The 12,058-nt window shown below is 37.3% G+C and overlaps 1 pseudogene; it reads left to right on the top strand.

Annotated features, from left to right (window-relative positions):
- The first annotated feature begins 797 nt into the window (after positions 1–797).
- Positions 798–1,739, top strand: LOC122744130 (annotated as a pseudogene).
- The last annotated feature ends 10,319 nt before the right edge of the window (positions 1,740–12,058 follow it).

Here is a 12,058-nt window from a genome sequence, read left to right as displayed (position 1 = left end):
TAGCTTCTAAGACTGATATTTTTTTTTTCTTTTCTTCCTGAGGATTATATATGCTATTTTACACGAATGATGTCAGTTTTCCTGCTTATTTTATATGCTGACTATATTTCCTTTTGCTTTTCTGTGGGGCTATCCTGTTTCATTGTGAGTTTGAATGCTCCTTCATAGGCTTGACTTCTCCACATCAAAAGCTATTACAATGTCTCTGATAGTCATTACAGTATGCTATTTATGTACTATGCCTTTTGTGTATTTCCTTGAAGTAATGTTCATTCTAAAATATGACAGGATTAAAAATACAACAAAAGCGAGCAACGAATCCTGCATATAGCATACAATCTGGCACTAAAATGACCAAACTAACTAAACATGAGAACTCAGCTTAATCCAACTGCAGAGGGGCAGGATCACGTATTCTGGATCAACCTATTGTCTGTTAGGAGAGCAAACACACCACTACCACTCTAAAAAATATAACTATATTAAAATTATTATTTGTCTTGAAAAATATGTATGCATATGCATACACATGTACAAATACCCATACATGCAACCATACATATACATATAATAAAAATATAGAAATCTCTGTCTACATACTTCACCAGATAATATTCCTGTCTGCAGATTGATTTCTCTGCCATGTTGTAGCAGCCTTCTTATCCTAGCACATCATTCCAACTCTTTTTTCTGATTGGTCTGTTACTATAAAAATCTCCTTTTTGGAGCTGTAGATATCTGTCACTCATGATGTCATTTCCGGGCTCCCCAGGAAGTTCCCCTCTCATTGTGTGGCAGAGCTGGTTATGGCTATGCTGCTGATCCGTGCAACCTGGGGGGGTCTTTGGACACGGTTGAGGCCTAACCCCCCCACGAAAGGCCCTCTTTGCGCTGACTGGAGGAGACCTCACAGGCCCGGAGCATGTGTTGACTACAGGACTTCCAACCCCCGCCGGTGTCCCCCTGCTCTCCCACTGTGAGCTATCGGTTCCTGTGCACCAGACACCGGTGCAAGCCTATGAGGAAACGCGTTTGGGCCTGGCTGACCTGCACCCCGATGTGTTCGCCGTGGCACCCCGGCTGGATATTCTACATGAGGTTGCCGTGTGGCACAAGAACTTCAAGAGAATTAGTTATGCCAAGACCAAGACACGGGCAGAGGTGAGAGGTGGCGGAAGAAAGCCCTGGCAGCAGAAAGGCTCAGGCTGGGCTTGGCATGGGAGCATCCTTTCTCAGATCTGGCGGGGAGGTGGTATTGCCCATGGTCCACGGGGTCCAACTAGCTACTACTACATGTTGCCCATGAAGGTTCGAGTGCTAGGCCTAAAGGTGGCCCTGACAATCAAGCTGATGCAGATTCCTTGGAGCTGCCAACCCCAGACCCAAGATACTTGTTAGACCTGGTTCGACACCTACCTTGGGGTGACTCCGTCCTCCTTGTTGATGTGGATGAGGAGATGCCACAGAACATCGTTTCTGCTGTATCCAACCTGAAGACCATCAACTTGGTGCCAGCAGTTGGCCTCAATGTCCACAGTATGCTGAAGGACCAGACCCTGGTCTTGACTCTCAGCACCTTTGCCTTCCTAGAGAAGAAGCTGTTATGGCATGATAAGCGCTATCCACCCCTCTACCCATTCCGCCTGCCCTACAGCGACTTCCCTTGACCCTCCATGGTGAATGTGCTTCTCCACTCCTAGCAGGGCAGAATAAAGAGTCTTTGCCAAAAAAAAAAAAAATCTCCTTTTTAGGAAATTTTTTCCAGACCAGCCATGGTTACATCAACATTACTATCCAGGCTCTTCTTCTGAGACTCTGAACTTCTTTCTTTGTATTCTACCCACACCCCCCACACCGGTGCCCTAAACACATACTTTCTAGCTTCCTTTTATATGTTATTTTACTTCATTAGAATATAAACTTTTAGAGAGAAGGGTTTATTTTTATTCAATTTTTTTGTATTCCAATTACTTAGCATAGTGTCTGGAACGTATTAGTAGCATAATAAATAATTATTGGATTAACTGGAATATTGAATAATACAATTTTTTTCTGAATACTTTACAAAGTATTGTAAGTTTTACATACACAGACCACACCTGATGCATTTCTGTGAAGTTCTGGTCAATATACCTTAGTAAGGACTTTGACAAATTGGAACATATTCACGGGGGATCAACCAGAATGATGAGGACAATGAAAAAAAAAAAAGATGCCACATGAGATTCTGGTAGAGAAATGGAGATTTCTTTATTCTGGAGATGAGAATGACAATTGCAGTCTTCAAACTTTTGAAGAGTTGTTATAAAGAAAGTATGAGACTATTTGAACAAGCATTGAATTAACTGTAGAATAAATGAATGATTCAGTGAATAAAAATATGTATTAAATATTAATCTATTCCAAGAACTGGGAATAGAAATAGTAATAGCTACACATTTTATGCTTCCAAAAAGTTCACACTTTAACTTGTGGAGACAACACAAAAAAGAGAATTTAACTATAGCACAGATGGAAAGTCTCATAACACTTAAGGGTATAAAGTAAAGAAAGACAACAAAACTTACATTAAGTGAGTAGGTGAGATGAAAATGCTGAGTGTATGAAGGGTATAGAGGCAAGGCAAATATTTAGGCTTGGTCATCCCACATCTCACTAGGAGAAAAAGAGTTGATAATTTCTTCAATTTTATCCAAACAATGTGAGCTGTCGAGCAGCCTCAAATGAGCTCTGCATCACAATGGCAAGGAGAGGAAAAGTGAAGCAAAGGAGGTATGAAGCCCCTTATGATACTGAGACTTCCTGACAATGTAATTCATTGTCCAGCAGAGTTTAGTTGACCTTGACAGATAGATAAGGTTATATCTGCTTTATTTCTAATTATTAGTGAATGTAAACAATCCCTATGTTTACAGATAGACTAACAATTGGTAGAAGAAATTAGAGGAACATAATTTTTATCTTCATGTATGCTGTATATAATGGTTATATGGAAAAGGGATTACTTATTCACTGAGAGAATTGTAAAGAATTGTTATTTGAGGTTTTTATGCGTTGGTGCACACTGGCCTGGGGCTCCACAAACTGCACGGTGCTCCACCCACTGATTGTAGCCCTTGCCATGGTGCTGACACCTCACGTCATCACCACTCATCGATGCCTACATGGGCCTGGCAAAATTATAATGACTGGAAGCCTAGTGAGGGCAGTCATGTGACTGTCAGAATGGCCATCCCATTGGCTGGGGCTGTGTAGGGTGTTTTCTGGGATTGGGGGAGGAGAATTGGGTTTGCCAGCAGGAAGCAGAAGGTGACAGGAGTTCTGGTGCATATTCTCAGCTGATTCCTGGACAGTGGTATTTTTTCAGGTATCATAATTTCCCTTTCTCCATTTTATTTCCTTTCCCTTGATCCTACTGATCTTGTTTGTGTGCTTTTTGTTTTTTTTTTTTTAAGTTTGTTCTTGTTAAAATAAATCCTGTTCTGTTTTGAAGGAGGCTGCCAGTCTCCTTCCTTAAAAATTGGTCCCCACAGTTTCAAAACATGGTATAGTGTGTGTGTGTGTATATATATCTATATATATCTATATATCTATATATCTATCTATCTATATATATATATATAAACACAATCCTCATTGCTTAGAAGACCTTAGTTCAAATTCTGCCTCTGACCCTGGACAAGACATTGAGCCCCTCATTAACTAAGGCAAATCTCTAAGACTAAGATGTGAAAAAAATTGTCAACTTCCATTTGTAGAGGTCATTTCCTCACTTGGGAGCTCCCTATATGAATAATACTCTATTAGGAAAAGTCCCACATCTTCATAAAGGGAAGAATAGGTAGAAGTCCATAGAAAGTAAATTTTGACTTCTTTTAAAGAAGTTTCTAATAAAATGATGTCCTAATCAAATAAATTACTTTCAAGGTAGTGAGTTCTTGATAAATGGAGGCACTCAAGAACTAACTTGATGGCAAATACTCTGGGAATATTGTTTTAAAAATTTCTGCTTTAGGTAGGGTTTTTACTTAGCAACTGCCAAGATCCCTTCTTGATTTGATATTCTATTACTTTAACTAACAATATTAAGATTGGTTTAAATAATTAACAAAAACCTGAATTAAAAAATTGGCTTGTTTGACTGTAACATAATTGCTTCAAGTATATCTAAAAGCACACGCTACTGTAAGCTTATATTTATTTATATAGCACTTAAATGTTTGCAAAGATATTTAGCCAAATCAACTTATTTTACTCCAAAAAAAATCCTTCTGAATAAGATACTATTTACCCCCACTTTACAGATGAAGAAACAAAGATTTAAAGAAGTTATTTCACTTGCCTAGGGTGACAAAACTTACAAGTGTCTGGTGCTTCATTTGAACTGAGTCTTCCTTGCTCCAGGCCTACTGTCTACTATGTAACTCACGCTGTCTTTCAGGAGAAGACCTAGGAAAGTATGTCCAAGTAAATTCTCCATTGGTTCAAATGAATGGATAACTGAAGATTATTTGTAATTATACATATATGGTTTATTATTAATGCATTCTTCTAAAATAATTTAAAAAGCACTTGAAAATAATGTCCACTCCACCAAAGAAGGGTTGCATTAACATTTTTCCCTCCATTAACATGACATTCCAAGTAGCAAATGACTTGTGGAAGAAGGCATAAACATTGTGAGGCAGTAGCCATTAAATTGCTAAATATGGTGGTGATATAGAATAGAATAAAAACAAAGTATTGCATTAATCTTCATTTATTAACTCTGAGATGTTGGGCAGAACACTTACCTCTTTGGGAATCAGTTTCCTTATTTGTAAAAGGAACGATGAGACTAGATGGTCACTAAGCAATCTTCTTTGTCTAGCTCCTGTGAAGCTATGGTGAGTGGAAATTGGTCCCTTTTGCTGCCTTATCCAATCTTTGCAAGCTAAATCCAAGGCTCCTGAACTCTGTCCTGCAGTGAATTCAGAACAACTAAGCAGACTGCCCCAGAGTTTAAAGACATATTCACAATGGGAGGCTTCTATGGACTGTGCCTAGCTCCCTTCTTACAAATACCGTTTCCTAATAATGCAGATTCTTTTCTGAGCCAGATCAGCAAATTCTGCTCATTTAAAAACCATCAGTCTCAATCCCATATTTGCCATCCCTTGGAAGAACATAATGTGATTGTTTTCATGCTGTGAATTGATAGATGGAGAATTCCTGGGGGCACAGAGAATTTTTGCAAGACTCAAAAACCCTGATGGTCCTGTCTTTGTCTGATATGAGAAAGCTATTAATTAACTTGCTTTCTCTCCCATCATGGGCCCTTTCCTGAGATTGAAGAAAGTTAAAAATGGTAAATAAAGATACTGTCAGAAGCTGCACCAGTTCTGTCTGGCTATTTTTGGATATTGAAAACCATTGCCTGCTTTTCTCAGAGACAAGAAATGTCTAGAGTTATCATTGACTTTGTCTTTCCCCCTGCCTCTTGGGATGGGACAGGTCAGGTAATATTTGTAAAATGTTTTGCAAGTCTCAAAGTTAATAAATAAACTTTACATGCATGTGTCCATAGGCATATATATACACAAGTGTGTATGCACATACACATGCATATATAATGTACATATGTTTATATATGTAAATGCATATATGTGTATTATATGTATATACATATATCAAAATGCATATATATATATACACACACACATACATATGTACTCACCAAGTATGACATTTTATTCAGTACAACAAATATCTAGTTCTAATGAATCGTTAATGTTAAAGGTAAGTACTCTTACCTCTTTTTCTATACTGTTGATAAATAATATTATATACATTTTCATCCTTTAGTGAATCCAAAATTTGATCCATGTGTGTCTGACCTCTATTATTGCAGAATGCCACCATTCTGTTCAATTGTGTGTTGTTTTCTTGGGGGGGGGTGCAATGAGGGTTAAATGACTTGCCCAGGGTCACACAGCTAATAAGTGTCAAGTGTATCAGGCTTGATTTGAATTCAGGTCCTCCTGAATCAAGGGCCGGTTCTTTATCCATTGCACCACCTAGCTTCCTTGTTCAGTTTTATTTTCTGTGATTCTCATTCATTTTTTTACATAAATACTACAAAGAGAATATGGTCAAAGTATCATAATAACCGAGCTGCTCAATCTGTGGTCCTTCATTATTACTACATAATGAATTCACTCTCATTTCCAGTCATACATAACTTCAGTAATGTACCCCACATCTCATCCAACCATCTGTATTGTTAAGGAGCACTTAGACTCACAACTTATCTTCACCTTGCCTTATATGTTATTTGTATTTTAAATTCTTCTGAAATGGTGATATCTTATCCATTTTAGTTTTATAGCATTCTTGATGCATTATTGATGTTAAAGTATTTTTTGTTCTTATTTCATATGGAAGTTCAGGGTCATTGAAAGTACTTTATAATTTCCCCAATATCCCTCGAACCCCCATCTCCTGTTCAATTCCAGATCCAATTTACTTTGCATTTGCCACAATTATCTTAGGTGTTCATATTCAAGACATGATCTGTGATCATGGGCTGTCCACGCAGCTTCACAATTTGGAACACAGATGTTCTGCATTCAGTAAGTTATTCATGTGCAATGGCAAGTCCATATCTTCCACATAGATTTGAATTTTATTGATTATTTTCTATTAAATAAGTATTATAAAGAATTTAAATTATTATAAATAAATAATTTTATTATTAAATATAATTTTAAATTTTATTCTCATTAAATTAAATGAAAAAAATAGACCAGTACAAAATGAGCAGTCCTGTCATTGTAATATATTAAAAAACATACATAAACATATGCTTAATATATTTTGACAATACAACATGATTATTTTCATCTATAAATACATTGATAGAGTAATTAATTTCCTTTAAAAGTTTTTAGCATGAGCTTCTGTATAAAAATGGAAACAAGCAGAAAAAAGTCACTTGGATATTTTCAAATACTCTGATCTTATACAATACATTCTCATTTTGCTCTCAAGAATATAGGAAATTGGGGCAGCTAGGTGGCACAGTGGATAAAGCACTGGCCTTGGATTCAGGAGGACCTGAGTTCAAATTCAGCCTCAGACACTTGACACTTACTAGCTATGTGACCCTGGCTGGGCAAGTCACTTAACCCTCATTGCCCTGCAATATGTGTATGTGTGTGTGTGTGTGTGTGTGTGTGTGTGTGTGTGTGTGTGTGTGTGTGTGTGTGTGTGTGTATATGTGTAGGAAGTTATTTTGATATAAACTAGGTTGTTTTAATATAAGTAATTCAATCTTTCCTCTTTTCTAATTGGAGAGTAGAGCTTCATATAACTGTAGCATATTGGAGTAAGTGGTAATCTTTGGATGTCAACTTATGAAGTGTTATAATGATAAGGAAAACAAGGCCCAGAAAGAAGAATTGATTTGTCCATTGTCACCTTTCTGGGGTTTCTGATGGCCATGGCCCTGAATACACAGGAACCAAACAGATGGTAAAACCAAACTCTCTGGTAGATTTTTCCTCTTGTCAAATAATGCTGGGAGCCAACTTTGCCCATCCCTTGAATTGAACAAAGTCTCTAAGTCCCCACTAATTTAACTGAGCAATTATATAAAAGTTTCAGCATTAAATAGTTAATAGAATTCATCTGGCTTTAAAGTTGAGATGCCTCCAAGAGGGAAAAAATACACATTAAAGTTTTGGAATGAAAACAAAATTATGTTAATGGATTATGTCTTCTTTCTCTTTCAGTCAGACCCCTTCTCTTATAAATCTTTGAATAATTGGCTCTGCTGTGTAATAGTTCTGTGAAGCTCTGCTCTCAGCAGAGATGTTTTATATACTGTGACCCTCCCTGAGGATACCTTTCTGAGTTGTGCTCATATGAATCTTCAGTAAAACTTTTCAGCCAAAAAAAAAAAAAAGAAACTCTCATTGTTGGAATTATAATTTAGTTTGATGGTGTCTGTAACAAAACAAAACCAAAACAATGGAGGTAGTGAGTTTTCATTAATTCTTATATTCATTCAATAATTGCTTATTTAGTACTTAATGTGTGCAAAATCTATGGTAAGATCTATGGAAGATTAGAAAGATAAATTGTCCATAACCCTTGCCTTCAAGAAACTTATAGTTTAGTTGGGAGCTAACAATAAAATTCTTTCACAGACTGACATAAAACAGATAGCCACAAGGGGAGGATGTATATAGATTCCAGTTAACTAGTGAACTATATTGGAATCAGGCCATAATCTGGTAATAGCTATATAACATAGTAGGGTGTATGATGTATTAAGGAAAAATTAGTAGCTCTTAGCAAGGGCTGCTGATCCCTTTTCTTTTTTTTTCTTTTTCTTTTTTTTTTTTTTTTGTAGGGCAATGGGGGTTAAGTGACTTGCCCAGGGTCACACAGCTAGTAAGTGTCAAGTGTCTGAGGCCAGATTTGAACTCAGGTACTCCTGAATCCACGGTCGTTGCTTTATCCACTGTGCCACCTAGCTGCCCCCGTGCCACCTAGCCGCCCCCTGCTGATCCCTTTTCAAGGATACTTTCTACATTTTGTTTCCACTTGCAACTCACCAGTGGCTCCAAGAAGCTATCCATATGCAGCAACCGTATCCCATTATGGTATACCCCATTTTGATAGGCAAACTAAACCAGGATGAAGGGAATGGGTGGACCTCAAACCTGTTATTGAAGTAAGCGAGTGTCAATATAAAGTATATGGAGATGTTCCCAGCAAAATAGGCAGTTGTAAACAATTTGTTCCAATGGGCCATAAAGGTGGCAGAAGCAGGCACTTTGAGCTTGGTTAGACATTGAAGATGCCAAAGTCATCCACTGTATCCTGAGCCTCTGCCAGTCATCTTGACTTTGGTCTTGCCGCTGGACTTCAATGATGCTAGAAGGGAGAGTGAGACTATTTTGAGCAACTCTGTCTCACTTTAATCCAATTCAAACACAAGCTAAGACATCGCACTTCATCTACATACAAAATCTGTACCAAGCTCTGTGGAAGATTAAAAAAAAAAGATGAATAATATATAACCCTTGCCTTTAAGAAACTTACAGTCTTTCATGGAATGACAGGCAACAAATAGCCACAGAATCAATTCTCTGCCACTTTGCTAATTTGGGCCTGTAATTTGTAATTTGGGCCTGGGGGGTGCAGCTAGGTGGCACAGTGGATAAAGTACTGGCCCTGGATTCAGGAGGACTGAGTTAAAAAACAGCTTCAGACACTTGACACTTATTATCTGTGTGACCCCGGGAAAGTCACTTATCTCTCATTGCCCTGCAAATAAATAAACAAACAAATGAATGAATGAATGAATGAATGAATAAACAAATTAATGAACAAATTAATGAATGAATTAATAAATAGATAAATAAACAAACAAATAAATAAGTGAATAAATATATAAATGAATTAATGAATAAATAACCAAATTAACAAGCAAATAAATGAATGAATGAATGAATGCATAAATAAATAAAAGAAAGAGAAAGAAAACATAGTCTATACACAACCCAGAACCACATCATCCATATATGTAACCAGCAGTTAAAGCAAATGGAAAAAATTTGTTCTGAATATTTAGGATAAGTTCATTTACCTTGTCAGTATCCTTTTAAGGAATAAAAGCATAGGTTATGAGGTTGACATATGCATTACTAGAGCTGGCTCAGTGTTTGGAAGGCCCTGAAGGAAAGTGTGGGAGAGAAGGGGTAGTGCCCTGTCTACCAAACTGATGGTCTACAGATCCACTGTGCTGACCTCATTGTTGTATGCCTATGAAACCTGGACAGTATGCCAAGAAACTGAATCATTTCCATTTGAATTGTCTTATGAAGATTCTGAAGATCACTTGGCAAGAGAGTGGACCAGACATAATGATCTTTCTCAAGTTGAACTGCGAAGCATTCAAACCCTCCTTCAGAGAGTGCAACTTTGATGGACTGGCCACATTGTTCAAATGCCAATTGCATATTTAACTAAAAAACTATTTTATGTTGGACTCACATGAGGCAAATGCTCACAAAAAATTCAAAGAAAGCAATAAAAGGATACTTTCAATATCTCTCTGATGAACTTTGGAATTGATTGTGAGACTTAGGAGACACCAGCACAGGACTGCTCAGCATACAATGAAGCATCAAAGAAGGTGCTATGCTGTATGAGCAAAGTAGAATTTCGGTAGCTTAAAAGAAACACAAGATGCACACATTTCGTTCCTCTCTTCCTTCCTTCTTTCCTTCCTTTGTTCCTTCCTCCCCCCCTCCTTTCCTCCCTCTCTTCTCTCTCTCTCTCTCTCTCTCTCTCTCTCTCTCTCTCTCTCTCTCTCTCACTCACTCTCTTTCTTCCTTTCCCAGGCAATTTGGGTTAAGTGCCTTCCCCAGGGTTACACAGCTAGTGTCTGAAGCTGGATGTGAACTCAAGTCCTCCTGACTCCAGGGCTGATGCTCTTTCCACTGTGCCACCTACCTGCCCCATGGTGCACAAATTTAGACACATCTTCATTGCAAATGTTCATATAGCCTATTTATGCCTGACTTGTGATGTAAACTTCTGAGTTTCTTTGGTCTGATCAGCGATGGTCAGACACATTTTATATTGACCCCAACATAATGGTGTCATTTTTGGCCTCTTCAATTATGGGGAACAACAGCCAACATAGCATAGTGCACTGAGCACTAGACTTGGAGGAAGGAAGACCAGAGCAGAGTTGGAATCCTGCTTACGACACTTTAATACATGGTGATACCAGAGAAGTTATTTAATCTTTTTGGCATCAATTTTCTCATTGATAAATGGGGAATAATAGTAGCAACTATTTCACAGAGTGCTTGTGAATGCTTTGTAAAGCATAAATCTCTATATAAATGATAGCTATCATTATTATTATGAATACTGTACAAATTGTTGCCCAAAATCCTTTTGCATATATTACCTGTCCATAAAATGTTTATTTTTTTAATTTGTTTTGTTTGTTTTTGCAGGGCAATGAGGGTTAAGTGACTTGCCCAGGGTCACACAGCTAGTTAGGTTTCAAGTGTCTGAGGCTGGATTTGAACTCAGGTCCTCCTGAATCCAAGGCCAGTGCTGGCCCCCATAAAATGCTTTTAATAGATTCTTCTATGGAAAATACCCATAATCTCTAAACTACCTGGAATAGGGAAGCTTTAAATACCTTGATATCTATGTTTGAGAAGACAAAAGTCCTGGGCAAACAAGATGATTTACATAAACAGTCCTGTTGTAGAGTCTGCTACTAAGTATGTTTTCAGTGTGAGATTATATCCTAATCCTAAGAAAAATGGTTTTTTATTAAGCTAAACAATAATCTCTAGAACACTTAATACAAAAAATTAACAATAATGTAATGACTTGTTCTGGGATCATTTCCACCTGAAAGCCTTTTAAAAAGAGAAGAATGAGCCAGCTAGTAATAATAAAAGTAGCAACAGCAACAGCAGTATATGGTATCAACTTCCTATTGACTCAAAGATAAAATACCAACTCTTCAGATTACTTAAAAACCTCTCTGAAATAATATGACTCCCACATATCTTTCCCTTTCACATAGTTTCAATCAAATTGTTCTGTTAGCTGTTCACCAAAGAAGATGGCCTATTTTCTACCTCTTTGTCTGTGCAAGAGTCCTTCATATCTGGAGAGCCCTATTTCTTTATTTCTATCCTGTCAAATCCTTTGCTGTCTTATAACTCCAGCTCAGATACGACTTCCTACTTGATGCCTTTCCTATTCTTCTTGCTTGAAATTAATGTGCATTTTATATGTTTAGTATTTATTTTTATATATCATGTAACACAAATAAAATGAATGCTGCTTGAATACAGATATTATTCTGTTTTTTCATATGTGTTCCTTGCCTAGAATAGTGTTTTTCACACTAAAAGTAGCTCATCAGTTTTCTGGATTCAACTGAATTTATATAAACACATTAAGAGTTAAGAAGTTCTTTACCCAGGTAGCAATGACTATGGCTTTCCTTGTCTAAACCTACTTCAGTTAC

This window comes from Dromiciops gliroides, chromosome 2 (assembly GCF_019393635.1).
Source record: "Dromiciops gliroides isolate mDroGli1 chromosome 2, mDroGli1.pri, whole genome shotgun sequence".
Lineage (NCBI taxonomy): Eukaryota > Metazoa > Chordata > Mammalia > Microbiotheria > Microbiotheriidae > Dromiciops > Dromiciops gliroides.
The sequence above is the reverse complement of the archived record's forward strand: the minus strand, read 5'-3'. Positions and strand labels throughout refer to the sequence as shown.